Below are 16756 nucleotides of genomic sequence, written 5' to 3' on the forward strand. Positions count from 1 at the left end.
TCAATAGTGTATGTCACTTTTATTGGAAATACCACAAGGTTATTCAAATGTCATATAAGGCTACTGCTTCCTAAACGGGCTTCCTTTAAAACTTTCTATCTCTATCTTCATATTTTGTTAAATTTTCAATATCACATTATAATTTCTTTTGTCATATTCCTCAACCATTTGCAAAATTGCTAAGATCTATTTTTTATTGTATTTTAGTTTATATTTGGGCCTATTATAATAGGCCTGTACTATCTACAATATTTTAGTATACTATACACCTAATATTTCACATTATATTTAATATTTTATATTATATAGAGCCTACTTTATTTATATTATTCCTTGTTTTATTCTAATTATTATATCTCACTATAATTTCTTATTACACTTCACTGATTCTATTTCATTTTATTATAAATCACTGCATGTTACACATTTTACTTTTATAATTTACTATTTCCACTCAACAATTTTATAAAACATGTGACAATAATCACAAGTGCCTTTGTATTTTTTTTTCACTCAACAATTTTGCTTCCTTTTGTTGTTTTCAATTTCAAATCATTATCAAAACTGTTTTGTAGTATAATCCACTTGGGTTCCTATTCAATTTGAAGTTCATAAACAGGGTAAGTAGTAGTACATGTATTTTCAACATAAAGGAAGTATATGTACAAGGGGTCTCAAATAACAAACATATTATTTTGGAAATAAAGTGTAATTTCACAATTTTTCAAGGGTCATAGATGTTTTGGGGTAAAATATTTTAAAATAAAACTCCCCACAAAATACTGACATACATGTATGTGACACACTTTTCTCCCAAAATGCCTGGTTCTGTTTTGTTTATTATGATATGATGGTGGCATTTTGCATGATGAAATAAAACCTTTTAACTATGACCTCTTGGCTCTCTCAAAGCTGATAAAGATCTCATTCTTTGCACAAATCAACAAAATAATTTCAGTTTTGGTCACAGATGGTTTCTAATTTTTAGACCAATTCTGACAGATGGGTATATTTTCCCCATTGAACCACAAAAAAGGTTCTGAATTTTGAAGCCATTTTAGCTTTGTACATGTAGTTGGGTGCATATTTATGTTACCTACTATGATATAGGTCTGTCAAAAAAAATGTAGGGGTGGACAGATGTTTTTAGTATAGTCATTTGGTCACACATTTTTTAGTTTTTGGCTTTTTGGCAAATGACTCCAAAATGACCAAAAAAATCAAAACAAATGAATCACAATTTTTTTCCAATATTTTTCCTCACTTTTTTTTGCAGTCAACATTAATTTATTTTTTCCCAAAACAGCGGATTTTACATGCATACAGCAAAAATCCCAATGAAAAATAGAACAGGGTGGTTTTTTTTTGCCCCATAGGCCCCTACATTCTACAATGTGAACAGATGGGCATATTTCTGCCCATGCCTCAATGCACAAATTTGTCTCAATTTGTAGTGTGCGCAATAAATCAGGCAAATGTCTGAAATTGTTTTTCAATATAAGGTGTAAATTTTCATAAACAAAGGATAAAATTTCATAGCATGAACACACAGCAGATGAAATATGAATGATGAGGTTGCCATTTTAATAGTTGAAAAGTTTAGATGATTTATGAAATATCTAACTTGTCAAACTCTGGTTTGACAATTGATTTTTAGGGACATAGGGCTTGAACATTCCCTTTTGTGTTATGCTCATACTATCTGATATGGCTGAGACTCTTGGCAGGTATACTGGATACTCGGATCAGCTCGTATAGGCCGGACTCATATTAAACATTGTGATTTGTGGATTGATATAGAATAGCATACTTGCTTGGCTCACACCACCTGTATGTGAACCATGGTTTGTGTGAATTTTATGTAGACGTAATGCACAAATCAATTGCAGTCCCTGCCCCCCAGGGGCCGGGGATAGCGGGGACCTACCCGGGGATGTAATTTTGGAAACTGTTACAAACATGTACAGTCCCGGCTTGGTCCCCGCAGGGCGGGGCACTATTTCCGTGTACATCCCGGGGTACATCCCCGGCCAAGTCCCCGCCCCTAGCCCCGGGCACCATGTTCAAAGTCCCCGCATACTCCCCGGCCCTAAGGGGCCGGGACAGGTTCTCAATCTTGTGATTGTGTCGAGCAAGAACATCATCAACTTGCCGATGGCCCCTCATCTTTATTCATAGTATACATGGGACGACCACAAGACCTTTGCTCCTCTCCTTGCTCTCTTAATATAATTTTATATATAAACCGAAATGGAGTTCTTTATTTATGGTTTAAGAAAAATCAATGTGCCAAAGTCATGAGCAAAAACGACTTCTGAAACCAACTTATAGGCTTAAATATTCTTTTCACCATATAGCTACATAGTTAACTAAATACTTTTAGAAGACACAGCCTATCGTAGCATTAAGATGGTTAATGAAAAATAATAACAGAAATCATCTTGTATAGGCCCATTCTTTTGCACCAGTAGAGCTAAATAGTTCGGACTAAATACCTTCAGAAGACATAGCATTAATATGTAGCAGTTAGATGATTAATAAAAAAATACACATAAAATACAAATAAAACAAATTATTTAATAGGCCTACAAGATGGTCAGTTTCCGACATATTTTTCCCTGACTTTCGGATTGTGCATGCACATTAATATTTTTAACATTATAACATGCATTATAGCTCTATTTGTGCAAAAGATTAGGCCTATAAGATCGGTTTCCGACATTGTTTTCGGATCGCGCATGCACATTAATATTTTTCATTAATGACGGAAAAAGGGCATGTCCCGTTTAAAAAAAAAACTTTGCATGGAATGCGGGACAGTGGTGTCTGTATTTCAAAGCCAAATATGAGCAGTAAAAATCTCTGAATAGCCTTGAATATTTTTTTTGTTAATAACTTTTTGAAAAATATACTTTAGGACAAAAATCCATTATCCGTACTCCGTTTTTCTTGACCATTTCCGTCTGAAATACGGAAAAATCGTGAGGCTAGTACTATGGCAACCCTGGCTGTGTTGTCTGCTTGTCTGCCACTGTCTGAAAAACAATACCACATGAATCGGTGTTCCTATTTTGATAGGAAATGAACTAATGGTGATCGCCTGTATTTTACGAGCTCAAAACAAAATTATCGAGAAACGTGCATTCCCTGGGTAAATCGCTAGAACAGGGTGCGGGTTTCCCCCGCATAGGACCCGTCACAGTTGTGAGTACTCTTCTATTACGTCCCGCGTACACTCCCGGGGTAGATCCCGGCCTGTTTGAGAGGCATTACATCCCATTACACGCCCCGCTACATCCCGCACTTTCTGCGGGACACATTGAGCTGTTACATCCCGGCCAAGTCCCGGGTAGGTCCTCATATCCCGGCCCTGGGGGCCGGACTGCAAATTGATTTGTGCATAAGTTGGGACTTTCTTGATGTGTGCAGTAACAAAAACCGAACAATTCTTGCCTATTTCAAACTGATCATAGTATTGTAATCACCCAAACTCAAAATGAAATGCTTATAATTTCAAGCACTAGCAAATTATCAAAAGTCAAAATACTAAATCGATTAATTTCAGTCAAATTAGCCCGATTGACTGTAACTAATCAACCAAAATTGCAATGGGGTTAAATAAAGGTGACGCATTATGAACCATAATATTTACTGCTAAATCAATGATATTTGCAACCATTGCTATTTTCATTACCAATCCTGAATCTTTCATTTACATGTACCTTACAGTGAACTCTCTTCTGGTCAAAGTTCAAAATCAATGCTAATGCATGTACCTGTACTTATTTTCGAGACTGCGCAGCATTATTTTAGGGTACACCATTTGATATCTGGGGGGGCATGAAATCACATCAAATTCCCCACCCAACTCTGTGTTTTGCCTTATAAAAATTGGAAATTGGCAACTTTAGTGGCAAAATCAAATAGTGCGCCCTTTTATTGAGACTGTAATCCCCCCCCCACACACTTTTGAGGCAAAACCCCCAAAATTACATAAATTTCCACTTTTTGAGGAAATTTTGCACAAAATTTGTCAGATTTTGCTTTTTTCCTCAATGCCCCCCCCGGCAAAAAATTCCTGGTGCCGGCCACAGGAGCTGCACCAAGCACTAAGCACCTTGGAACCTCTCTGGATAGTAATACAACAGAGCACAAAAGTAGTACTACGAATTACCATCACTAACCTATACCATGATTCATCAACCCTGCATCCTCCTCAGCCAATTCTAACAATTCCCCTTGAATGTTTCTCATATGACCTATATTTCATTTCACCCTCATCCAAACAAGCCTCTAGAGTCCCAAATCAGACCCTTAAACTAAAGCTATGTTGTATTATTGACTTGAGATAATATTATCATGTGGACTGTAAGCCAATGAATCATCATTCCATCACTGATCAATGCTTTTGGTTCATTTTGCCTTTCACAAATACAACCAATTTTCACCATAAGATTTTATCATCTGGTGCAGCACCTCCTTGTAAACTGCCCTGACACATTTGATTGCTTGAAGAATTGCAATCCTTATTTCAGGCAACTTTAAGCCACATAACATTTGCTGAGGAGAACGCCCTTAAAAAGTTTTTAAATTCTGTTTTTTACACGATTGTAATGTACTTTAGTCAATAAAGATACTCTGCAAAAATCAAGACTTTAGGTGCTGTAGTTTTGTCAAAATCCCAGATTTTTAATAAAACGATAGAACCGGCGTTTTATTATTACAATGGAAATATTAGTTGAACATGTATGTACAGTATGTACATGGCGTGCGGGATACACATACACACACATCCCGAGGATCGTACCGTATTACAACCGTGGGAGTAACATGCATGGGCGCTGGTAGTAAATTCCAATTTTCTATGCTTTACCTCACTTGTTCGGCTCAAAATTAAAAGGGGACATATCTGACAGTAAAAGCTAACATTTTATGGAAAATAAATGCTAATCTATTTTTACAGAAATGTTATAATATGGCTTTAAGAATATCTTGTCATGTTTTCAGAATACGATATAAGCTGCAAAGCCTGCAAATACCATTATGATTTTGCTTGCCCTGTAGAATACTAGAGCGGTAATTTACATACTTTTTCCTACCAAATACAGTAGTCTATAATGTTCAACCAACACAACTCACAATTCATTAAATATCCACTCAATCCCGATCATTAATAAATTACATTACGGTACATTGTACCAAAGTGTTCTAGCCGGTCTACTCAGGAATCGGAATCTATAATTTCACTCAAATTTGTCATATGATCGTCGTCAAATTGTCTGTTCCTGTGTCTATCAGGTCCTCTAATTCACCCTCTTTAGTTGTGAATCATTATAGACTGCCATGTGTAATTATTACAATCATGTACACTGTACAGCATGCACCTTCATTTTACTACAGGAATCCCCATCATTTTTTTGAAGACATGATAAATTTCATGTGATTTACATACATTGACTCTACAACTGCCTCAGTTCTGCAGATCCCAACATTGGGGGGGGGGCAGGAAGCATGCCAGCCAGTAGCATTATAAGCCAGGATTTTTTTCAGGAGGAGTCCAAGATGGGGGTGGAAAATGGTTGCAACTCTCCCTCTTACAGAGGGACAGAATTTGATAAAAATTTGTCAAAAACCTAAAATCAAGATGTCACATAGGGGGCAGCTAATTACCACCCCCTCGGGCACCCCCTTGGCTATGCCACTGATGGCAGCGCAAGGATAGCGAGAATCGGTTAGATTGTCAGCAAACAGCCACCAAAATGAGCGTTTATTAACGTTTTGACAGTATTTTTGTGGGACATGAGAGCACCTCAGACCTATCGATTGCATTCTGAATACTGAAGCATGTCTTTCTGATATCAAATAATTTTCATTTTTGAAAATCACAATATAATACAAATTTTATGACAAATTATAAAAATTTGATATTTTTCAAACTTTTGATATATAACAGTCCTCGGTAAATTATATAAATCTAATGATATATTCTTAAAGTGTATGTAGCAGGGAGGAAAAGCCGACGGTCAATTGAAAATTTTGACCTTTCATATTGAAGATATGGATTTTTTCCCAAAAGACCTTTTTTTTTTTTTTGGTGTTTTGGGAAAAAAAATCCATATCTTCAATACTGAAAGGTCAAAATTTTCAATTGATCATCGGCTTTTCATCCCACCTACATACACTTTAAGTATAAATCATCAGATTTATAAAGTTTACTTCAAGTACTGTTAAATATCAAAATATCAATTTTTAATGATTTGCCATAAAATGTGTATTAAATTGCGAATTTCAAAAATTAAAATTATTTGATATCAGAATGACATTCTTCGTATTCAGAATGCAATTCGATATGTCTGATGTGCTCTAATGTCCCAAAATAAATACTGTCCAAACGCTCATACCCCAACCCTTAATGAATCCCCAATCATACTTTTTACTATGTGCAGTAATTTTTTTTACATCAGATTCCTATTAATTCCAACATCATGTCTGTCCCTGAACCCACTTAATTCAGGTGATGCTAAATTATTGTCATCCCTCCTCTACATGAATCATCAGTCTACCTTTAATAGTACACATTCAACTCATCATTCCATGTAGATGTAGTAGTCCTACCATGAAGGAATCATTTTACCCCACATGCGCTCATTTAAGGGATCAAGAAAATTAATTGTTCAAATTCCGGGTTCAAATTGTTTGTTTTTGTTCATTTTGGGGCGTTGTTGTTAGGTTTTCTGTATGTGTTATTTTTTTAAGCTCCGTAGAACCACCCACAACTGATGGAATTCTGATCCATCTGTTCAAATCCTGGACTTCCCATCTGCCCATTTTTGGTATATCCAGGGATATGAGACAACAAATCCCTGTCTACCCTTTATGTAAGCTTACACCAAATTAGCCTATTGTCATGATCTCATTGAGGGATTCCACGGCTTTATTCTGTAAACTGTATCTGATAATCCTGTCTTGATGTAAGGTTACATGTTTCTAGGCTAACATCAGGTAAGGCCCTTTGCATTTGATTCCGAGTCTGCCATCACAAGCCCGCACTTCCAATTTACCCACATTGGAATTATTCATTTAATATTAAAATTAAAAGGTGTTTTTGGTAGTAAAACAATCATGTGAATTTGTACATTTTTTTTAATAAGAACACAATCTGAATTTGTTTCATATGTACTAACACCTGCTGTGGCATGCCTTCTTTCTTAAAAGTAATTACAGAAAACTGCATCTAATTTGCATTTTGTCTAATAATCATGAAATGAAAGAAATGAATAATGAGAAGGTTAACATGTTTACTTTCTGATCATGTATGATGAAGAACTATAAAGAATCAAGTGTTAAGGGTCGAATACCAAAATTTTCAGCCAAAGGTTTGGCTTTGACTGTACAAAATGTATAGCATAAGGAAGAATCAAGTCCTGTCAATTGGACTAGCTTCCAATTCTCACAGTTTTGCTTCCAAGTGGCCTGTAAGGCTTGAACATCTAAAAACAAAATTAGATTTTGCACCTTAAGATCATCATTCCTAATCAAGTTTTCAAATATGGACCATTAAGAGCTTCATTCCGAGTTAATCATGAACCACTTCAAATTGTTGATCAATTGCACTCATTTTTGTCATATTCTCTTTATCAAATTTTATATTCATTACGAATCTTCAACCTTATGATTTTAGCCCACAAAGGAGAGAAAATGCAGTTAGGGCTCATATTGAAATTCCCTTACACAGGAAGGTGTGCGCCATCCTGCAGCTTTCCTGTGCTAGCCTTCTTTTGTTAAAATCCTGGGCAGGGTGTATCACTGATGCATATAGATGTAATCCATCCATTTTATGACCGAGTTTTCCTGAGGCGCGCGCTTAGCGAGGGGAATCCTGCCTTCTTTCTGTGTGAAAACGTGGTAGGGTATTTCAATATGAGCCCTTAAGGTAGTATGAACGGCTACGGTGTCATGCTCAGATTTGCTTGAAAATGATACAGAATGTGGAGATTGGTGAGAAAAACTCACCTGCCAATTTTTAAGAGCGTTTTTGACTTATGTAATTTTTTGTGATTGGAAAACTCCATAGACTTTGCACACGGCATGTTTTTGGCATGTTGCCAAGTTCTTCAAATCAGCTTAATTTTTGAAAACAACTAATTTGTTTAAATGTGATTTTCTCTCCTTTATACCCAATGCATAAATCTGTTTTTTAATTTATTTTATTGCAAAAATGCTACTTAATAAAGGACAGCAATTTTTTCCAAGATATTGGCCTTCACAAAGGAGATATAAAATGGTAATGTTAGTACTTTTTTCAATTTTCTTGACTTTTTCTAGAAACACTAAATTACCTAAATTCTAGAATTTTTTTAGAGCTAACTACAGGTCCAATTTCAACAAACAAGGTGTCATATGAAAGGTAATCAAATTTAGAAAATTCCCTCGCCAGCTTTTTTTAATTAAGTGTTTCTATTTTAAGTTATAGGTGTTTCTAAAATTCCCTAAAATCAAAAATTTAAAAATTTATTTTCTAACAAATTAAACACTTTATCCAAAAAAGCTGGCGAGAGAATTTAGATATTAAGCTTATACACCATCCCTGAAAGTTTGGAAACCATAGCATACTCCATGTAGGCAAAAAAAATTATTATGTGGAAAAATTTAGGTAATTTTCAAAAAATAAAGAAATACATAAGAAATGGTAGAATTTTTATGAAACTCTAAAAATAGGTGGAGTGAAGACTTATCTTTAGTTTGTTCTAAGTTTTAAATTAATACACAATTCCAATTTGCTATTGTGGCTATTTTGCTGCAAGCTTGATTAGCCGTTCATACTACCTTGTCCAAGGGGTGGAAAGATGTGCATGTACCCAGGGTCTGTGCCCAAAACATGCAAAATTAGCCCACTTTGGGTTAATTACTGTCACTGCGCGCACTCGGGTCTCAGGTTTCTGGATAAACCCCTGTTGTCTAAATCATTCCTAAAATGTAGTATTTTATGCATGTATTATATACGGCATAGAGCCTACTCTACATGTAGGCCTAGGCCTAAATGTAAAATATAAAACATTGACATTATCTCAACCTTCAGTGAACATATTACTTGTCACAAATTTTGTGGATTTCAAGGGATGTTTTAAAATGCACACGTTACCTGACTAACTAGCTTTCAATTTCTCTTTATTTACATTGCATTTTTTTTATAAAAATCTGCTCTGACACAGTTGAATGACTCATCAATTGGCATTAGGGAGTTTACCTGATGCTGATGTGTAACAGCTCATGGTATGCATGCACTGGTAGCAGTTTTCTGGTTGCAACTGGTGATGAAAATAGTAATTTGAAACTGATGGAATGGTTCCTCCTAGTGAATGCAATGAGCTATCAATTACAGCCACAAGAAACTGTACATTGTATAAAATTTATATTCAAAATTCACTGAGAAATAAATAGCAATGGCCAATCGGTTAGGGGTACTCAAATATTTTAGGATTTATCGCTCCAATGGGTTGGGTTTTTTGGGGGGAAGAGTTGAAGAAAAATCCTTAGACATGTATCTCCTTTGAAAAAATATCTTTTGAAAACATAGCAAATTGACTAATTTTCAACTAAAAATGTATGCCTATGTATATGTTACTCATAATGTGAGTGTTGACAGCCTGGATGAAAGTCCACCTTTGACAAAAATTCTGAATAAGCCTGAACAACAGCGTGAAAATGATCAGAATGACCCTAGAACGGGCTGAAAATAAAGAAATTGCGTAAATCTGGACTGCAAAAATGCCTGAATTCAGGCAAAAGCCTGAAAACCTACATGTGTTGATTACCATTGTCTAATACATATATGCGGCTGCCCCTAAAATTATCAATTCTGATCATGATGTACAAATCATGTATTAATAGGAGTAGCTAGTTCAAGTACAAGTACTCCCTTTTTCTACTGTAGGCTAAATATTTCCTCTATTTCCTTTTCTGGGAACTATTCTAACCTTTTAGTAAAAATCCATAACATTCCACAACAACAGCCTACAGGTATTCAAGTGTTATCAATCTACATCTCTATCAGAATATTATAACCCATTCTGTACCCTACCCAATCAGGGTGTTGAATTCTGCAACTTACATAAACAACAGTCTACACATATTTAATATACACCACTATATAACTCAAGTCTAAACAAACATTACAAACATCCTCAGTCTTTTGTCCGACTCTTCTTACTTATTATTAGCAGTTTTTGTACTGGACTGCTGCATATTTTTGTTAAAGTACATTTTTCGTTAAATGCCAGCACAGTAGCCGGGCAGTAATCTATACTGTATTTCTGTGTATACCAGACTAATGAAGTTGTAATGAGTCTGTTACATATTGCTCATGGGCATCTCTTACTGTGATTTGCTCTTGGTAGTAAACTTGGTTTATTTTGGTTTATCGCTTCAACCTGATGGGAACCCTGGAATTGCTATGTTGACCGTAATTAGCAAGTATTTTCCCACACTCAGTGTTGTGTAATAAACAATCAAATAATAAACTAATTTACACAGTCCTGTTCCCAAAACAAACAGGCCTACTTTGGTTTTACATGTAAGTAGATTTAGAAGAATAAGCATTTAGACCTAGATCTGGTGTCTGTTTTGTTTATCCGTTGAGTCCTTCTAACTTACATGACAATTCTACTAGGACTACTAGTTGACATATTTTATACAAATCACTGAAAACAATATATAGTTGCTCAAATAATTGCTAAATTTACCGTTAACATCCCCAGAAAGGCGCTAAAATTGCTGATATTACCGTAATAGAGGCTATATCCAATGTCGCAATCAGGCAACAGCACTAGAAATGCTGTGCGTGGGAAAATGTGATCAGTAGTAAAGGATTTCACAAAAATCATCAAAATCAGCTAATTGATTAGGCTGCAAAATTGTGGGTTTTCACTGAAAAGATCCGAATGATGAAAACTATTATGTACATTTTTTAGTTGAATCACTACACCTCTAAATACAACTTATTGGCCTTGAGGTTAAAGATCACAAGTTCTTTCCCTATTCAAACTTTAACTAGTGATGAACTAGCTCAATTTGCATTCAGTTGGGTCATTTAGTGTTTGTCTGGATTGGATGACTAATACAAAGTTTACTAAAGATATTGTGTAGTCAATCAAAAGGTACCTCACTTTTATTACCGTATGTGGTTTCAGTAAGGTCCCAAATATATCAAATACACTATACAGTCACTTTACTTCTTCTGGTTGATAAACTTTACTTTAGTGATGCTATGTATTCAATTTGCATTCACCATTTTTGTATACATTTAGATATACTATGATCATTTCGTAATAGGTGAGAATTATTTGTTTTTTGTTACTGCACGTGCACGCTTTAATAAACACCAAAGCGTGCGTCAAAGCGCAGCTATATCAATCCATGGTGTTATGAGTCCCGTCAATTTCGAGCAGATCAGAAGAATATAGTTCTAAATTCTAAAGCTTCATGATCTGATGGAAGCTCCTGCACACAATGTTTAGGCATTTGGAGTGAATTTTGCTTTCCCACACATAGGGGGCCTTTTAAAAACTTGCAAGAAATGGTAACAATATTTCATGCAAGTTCTTAGGCCCCCTGTGTAGGAAAGTGAAATTCATACATTTTAACAATCCCCTTTTTTATCAGCCCAAACTCACCACTATTGCCTGTTGAATATCTGCTGGTATGCCTTATATCTGGTTCTACCAAGGCATAACTTGGAGACCAATACTCGTGAGCACCACTGCTCCTTGGTTGGTGATGTTGTTGTCGTCTGGCATACATGATGATCACTAAACAATTTGCTTTATTAAAATCCTCAAAGACGTACAAAAGTGATGAGGAGTCCAATCAGATAATATGCAAATGAGGGTGGTATATTCCATGTATATATCCAAGTTTTACAGTGTCTATTGATGAACACACCTATACTGTACTGTATAGTTTCCTGGTATAGGCTACTGAACACTGATGCACTCAAATACTTCTGGTGAACCCGATGAGAAAGATGACAACTGATGCACAAACTTCGGAACAAGAAGAACTGGTGAATTCATCTACATGTAGATGAGAGGAAAGACTTGGTTTAAAATGAAATGTACAAAATAAACTTCTTTCTATTATATTATCCACAAAATCTAGTTGCAGTGTATTCCATAGTATAATTCCAGCTGGTAGTGAGATGAATGGTTCCCTTGCCTGGCTGCTTGCATGCCTACAGTGGTGCTCTAACACAATGTTATGAGCTGGTGTGTTGACCTGTTAAATCTGCCCTTTGTAACTCACAATATTGTGGTTTGTTGCATTGTGAGGCTGTGATGGAATGCAAAAATTGAAAATTGTGACTTTTTATGCTCAAATGCATTAACTTTTTATTTTGGTTTTATCCAAACCAGACATGACCTGTAGATGGCACACAAAAATAATAATATTGCATAAATGCAATTCCATATGCTACAAAATGTAGTGTAGAACCAGGGATATGAGATTGGGGTGACTGCATAGCCAGCTCACAGCCTGAATAGTTTGCTAAGCTAGATGGCAAAGCTTTGAAGTATTGACAGACTTTGATAACACAACAAGATTGTTATCAGAAAGCTAACATCCCAAGTTCCTAGAACACAACAGAAACTGCAAGCAATGTATCCACAATGACATTCTGACAAGTATCAACAATATCATGAATAATCCTTGTAATCTATAGGCCTACATGGTATTGAACGCACATCAAATGATCATGATGAACTTGATTCACCTATCGGAATCTAGGCCTGAAGGATGTCATTCAGGATATAAAATAACCCACAATATCGTAAATGTACGTGCTCCATGGAAATAACATCTCAACCCAAAACATCACATGTGACCGGACTGTCCTCTCCACAACGGAGAGGATACACAGAGTAATGCCTATATTGCAGTATGGGAGCATAGTCTGTGATGCAAGGCTGGGATATAAGTTATGCCAGTGATACACAAAACATCACATGTGATGATGCAACTATTCTTTTAATCATGATAGAGGACACAGGTATGAGACAGTATTGGACAGAGGTTATTACACAACTGGCAGTTAATAACAGTATTTTTTATATACAGTGCCAGTAATTTCAGTGACAACATACGCCTTGCGTCCACTACTAGCCCTACCATAGCACTTTTTAAACATGCTATACTCTGAGAACTTCTACAAACCACAGATCTCCACCCAAAAAAAGTTATCACTAGGTTTAGTAGCCATTCTCTGGATATATATAAAACACAGGTTTTTCCATTCATAAAAGCCTTGCAGAAAATCCAGTTATATTCTAATAAATGTTGCAAACTCTAAGCACAGATGATCTTTTCACTAATCCGCAATTATCTCATCAATTTACAAGACTTCTGCAGACAGTCTGCCATAATCCTGAGTTATAATGGCAAAATTCCAAATGTACAATACATGAAAAATGTGGCCCTTGACTAGTCTTTGTCAAAGACAACTCATGATCCTGCGTCTATGATCCTTGTCAAGGGGGGCAGCAAAGCCATGATAGCGAGTTACGCAGTGATGAGAATGAGGCCACCGGCTCCCTGTCGTGGCAGCGCTATTCAAAAATACTGGGTATTTTTAATGACAAATACTGGGTATTTTTAATGAAAAATTCTGGGTATTTTTAATGATGCAATGCTTTTGTGGGAAAATAACCAAACAGACCTTTCAGAAAGGCTAGCCCTTGACTAGCCATGCACAATATCATCAGCAATATAAATGGATTGTATCATGATGATCAGTCTAGCTAAATCATAGTAAATAAAAGAGTCCTTGAGTCCAATTTGAATGACCAAGCATCAAGAGTGTACAAACTAGAACTGGCCCAGTACCCTTTGATCACGTGCCAAATTACGAGCGCATAGAGCAAGCGCAAGCACTGAGGGCGTCGGCATGAAACCTATTTGTCGGTCTTGTCATTATTGGCTATAGATACTTGACTAACCAGGACTTTGTCATGTTCTTAACCCTAACCCTACCCGTGTTTTTTTTGCTATCGGAAGGGAAAGAAGAAACGAAAAAGGAGAGAAGATGAGGAGAAAAGACACTTGGCACCCCGGGATTCGATCCTGGGACCCCTCGCATGCCACGCAGAAGATCCCCAGCATGTAGCCACACAGGTGACGTTGGCCCGGCCAATGATTCCCTGGGTATATGACTTGGGCTGATTGCGTCATCAAGTCACGTGGAATGCATGCACACAGAGTGGTTTTAATACTAGTGAGCTTTATTGAGACCTACAAATGTAGTTGGGTTAGGGTTAAGTCTTATTAACTAGAGCGGCATGTACACGCATGCATTCCTGACAGGTGGGCAGGGCCGGCGCAACCTATGCGACAGGTCAGGCGATCGCCGCACCAGTTTTGAGCAAAGCAAAAAAAAAGAGAGAGAGAGAGAGAGAGAAAGGAAGGAAGAAAGAAAGAAAGAAAGAAAGAGAGAAAGAAAGGAAAAAGTATGCACCAAATCGGGCTAATTGAGTTCAGAAATGCAAAATTTCCCTAGGCAAGGGGACGCTGCCCCTTCCAACCAGTGGACCCCCGTATTGGTCATAACTTTACAGCAGGCGCGGTTAGGGGGGCGGGCCCTCCTCCCCCACAAAAAAAGAGTAAATGAGAGAAGAGAAAGGGGAAAAGCTATAAAAAAAAAGGAGAAAGGGAGGAGAGAAAAAGTTAAATTGCACGTAATTGAGTAGGTCCATGCCTAAACAACCGCACATCGATCGGAAGTAGGCCCTATAATATAGGCCTGATTATTTTAGGCATTACTTGAAGGCGGGTCCTCGTACCAAAAGCACTGATGTGCAAATTACTGCGGGCCCGCCGGGTATGCAGGGCCTATCACATTTTGTCACCAAAGTCACTAGACGACAATAATAGGGAAAACTTGTTCACGAAAGGCTTCATATGGACGGGCCGTCATCCCGGGCCGTCATTCACAAATATTTTCGGCTTTTTCAACATGTTCTAACTAAAATTTTACATACTAATAGTGCCAAAATGGTCCACCAAATCGCTTCAATTAGGTCTTCATTTTGCAAAATTTTCCAACTTCTCAGCTCCGAGGGGGGACTTGATATCCCCTCAGACACCCCCTTGCATAGTGGATAAACAAGTGTCCATTTTCGCTTCTGCTTTCAACATTTGCCCATTTATGTTTAAACATAGGCCTACAACAACAATAGGGAAAACTTGTCCACGAAAGGCTTCATGCCATGTCATTTCACAAATTGTCGTTTTTTTCAAACTAAAATTTTACACACTAATAAAGACAAAATGGTCCACCAAATTGCTTCAATTAGGTCTTCATTTTGCGAAAAGTTTCTTACTTCTCAGGGGGGCACATACCCCCTCAGACACCCCCCTGCGATACGATGCTCGCTTCACGTACATTTTTTTTACATTTACGATATTTTATTTTAAAGCACCCCGGAGAAGCAGTCCATCCGCCCTTGTCACCTTGTATATATTGATGGGTCTATTTCAAATTCTCAGCGCGGGCCCCTGCACCCCATGCCGTTAGACGCTCCGCTCGCGTCGCGTCGCGTCGCTCACTACGCCCAAATTGGATAGTAGGCCTATATTTCTAGCGCCGCACCACTTATAAATCCCTTGCGCCGGGCCTGGTGGGTACTACAACAGTAGGCCCAGCACAGAATGTGATAGCCCGGAATTGGTTTCAAAGAATGTGGTTTCCTTTCCGTTTAATGTTATCTATTGGAACATCCTAAATATCTCACCTTGGGTCTATCAAACCATCAAAGCAAACAGGATGAATGCGTTAGTCCGCTATTCCTGTTGAAATTCATACATGCACCCCTTTTATCTCTCACATAGAATCATCCATTCAGATAATCCTGTTTGAAATTTGAAATTCACACTCTGTATGTGGAGAATTAAAGTCATATCTTCCACAGGGGTGTATGGATTTCAACTGGAATAGCCAATTACCGCTAGACAACATTTGATGAATATCTAGGCTTACACATCAAATACATGCAAGCTCCAGATGCAAGCTTCAAATTATCCAGTAGCAATTCCATCAGAGCCACGGAATAGGATCATTCAAAGACAATGCATGTGTTCATGAACTTATAGATATTCAGCCTACTACCATAAAAAGGGTCTGTGCAATATGAGCCCAGTGAGAGGGTAAAATTAGGGGGGACAAGTACTTTTTGGCAAGTCTAAAAGGGGGTTAAGCAATTTTGGCACACATTTACAGGACAGGGGCACCTTTTAAATAATGTTCAATTATGCAAATTTTCCTGCTCGCTATGCTCGGTTTATATACCCTTATAATATCATTTAAGGTTTGCAAATTGGGAATCCACAAATTTGTCATTGTGCAACGGGGCAAAGATTTTTGGGCATCCCAGGAGGAGGGGCAAGCAATTTTGGCATGCCGTTTGGAGATTTTACCCTCCCCCCCCTCAAAATTATTGCACAGCCCCTGCATGCTTGGATTATTCACATTTCTGGCTCCCATAGATCTTCATGTATGATGTCCAACTCAGTTCTCCTATTTGCATATTTTAATATTGCCTGTACACCAAAATATTGTTGCTTCCACCTGTACCATACCAAATACATCCACCAAATAAGCTTTCCAGTATGGGATCCTATGACTCAGTGCTCCAATGATCATTCAGCATAGCTAGAATCATGATCCAAACAAAATTACACTTGCGTTATTCCCTATACCAATCCTTCC

General features: G+C 37.2%; 1 protein-coding gene across 1 annotated transcript in view; it reads right to left on the minus strand.

Annotated features, from left to right (window-relative positions):
• Positions 1 to 16756, minus strand: part of LOC140167918 (disco-interacting protein 2 homolog C-like) — a 140960-nt gene that overhangs the window by 86288 nt on the left and 37916 nt on the right. The gene's annotated exons all lie outside the window — the stretch shown is intronic.

Source organism: Amphiura filiformis, chromosome 13 (genome assembly GCF_039555335.1).
Source record: "Amphiura filiformis chromosome 13, Afil_fr2py, whole genome shotgun sequence".
Taxonomy (NCBI): domain Eukaryota; kingdom Metazoa; phylum Echinodermata; class Ophiuroidea; order Amphilepidida; family Amphiuridae; genus Amphiura; species Amphiura filiformis.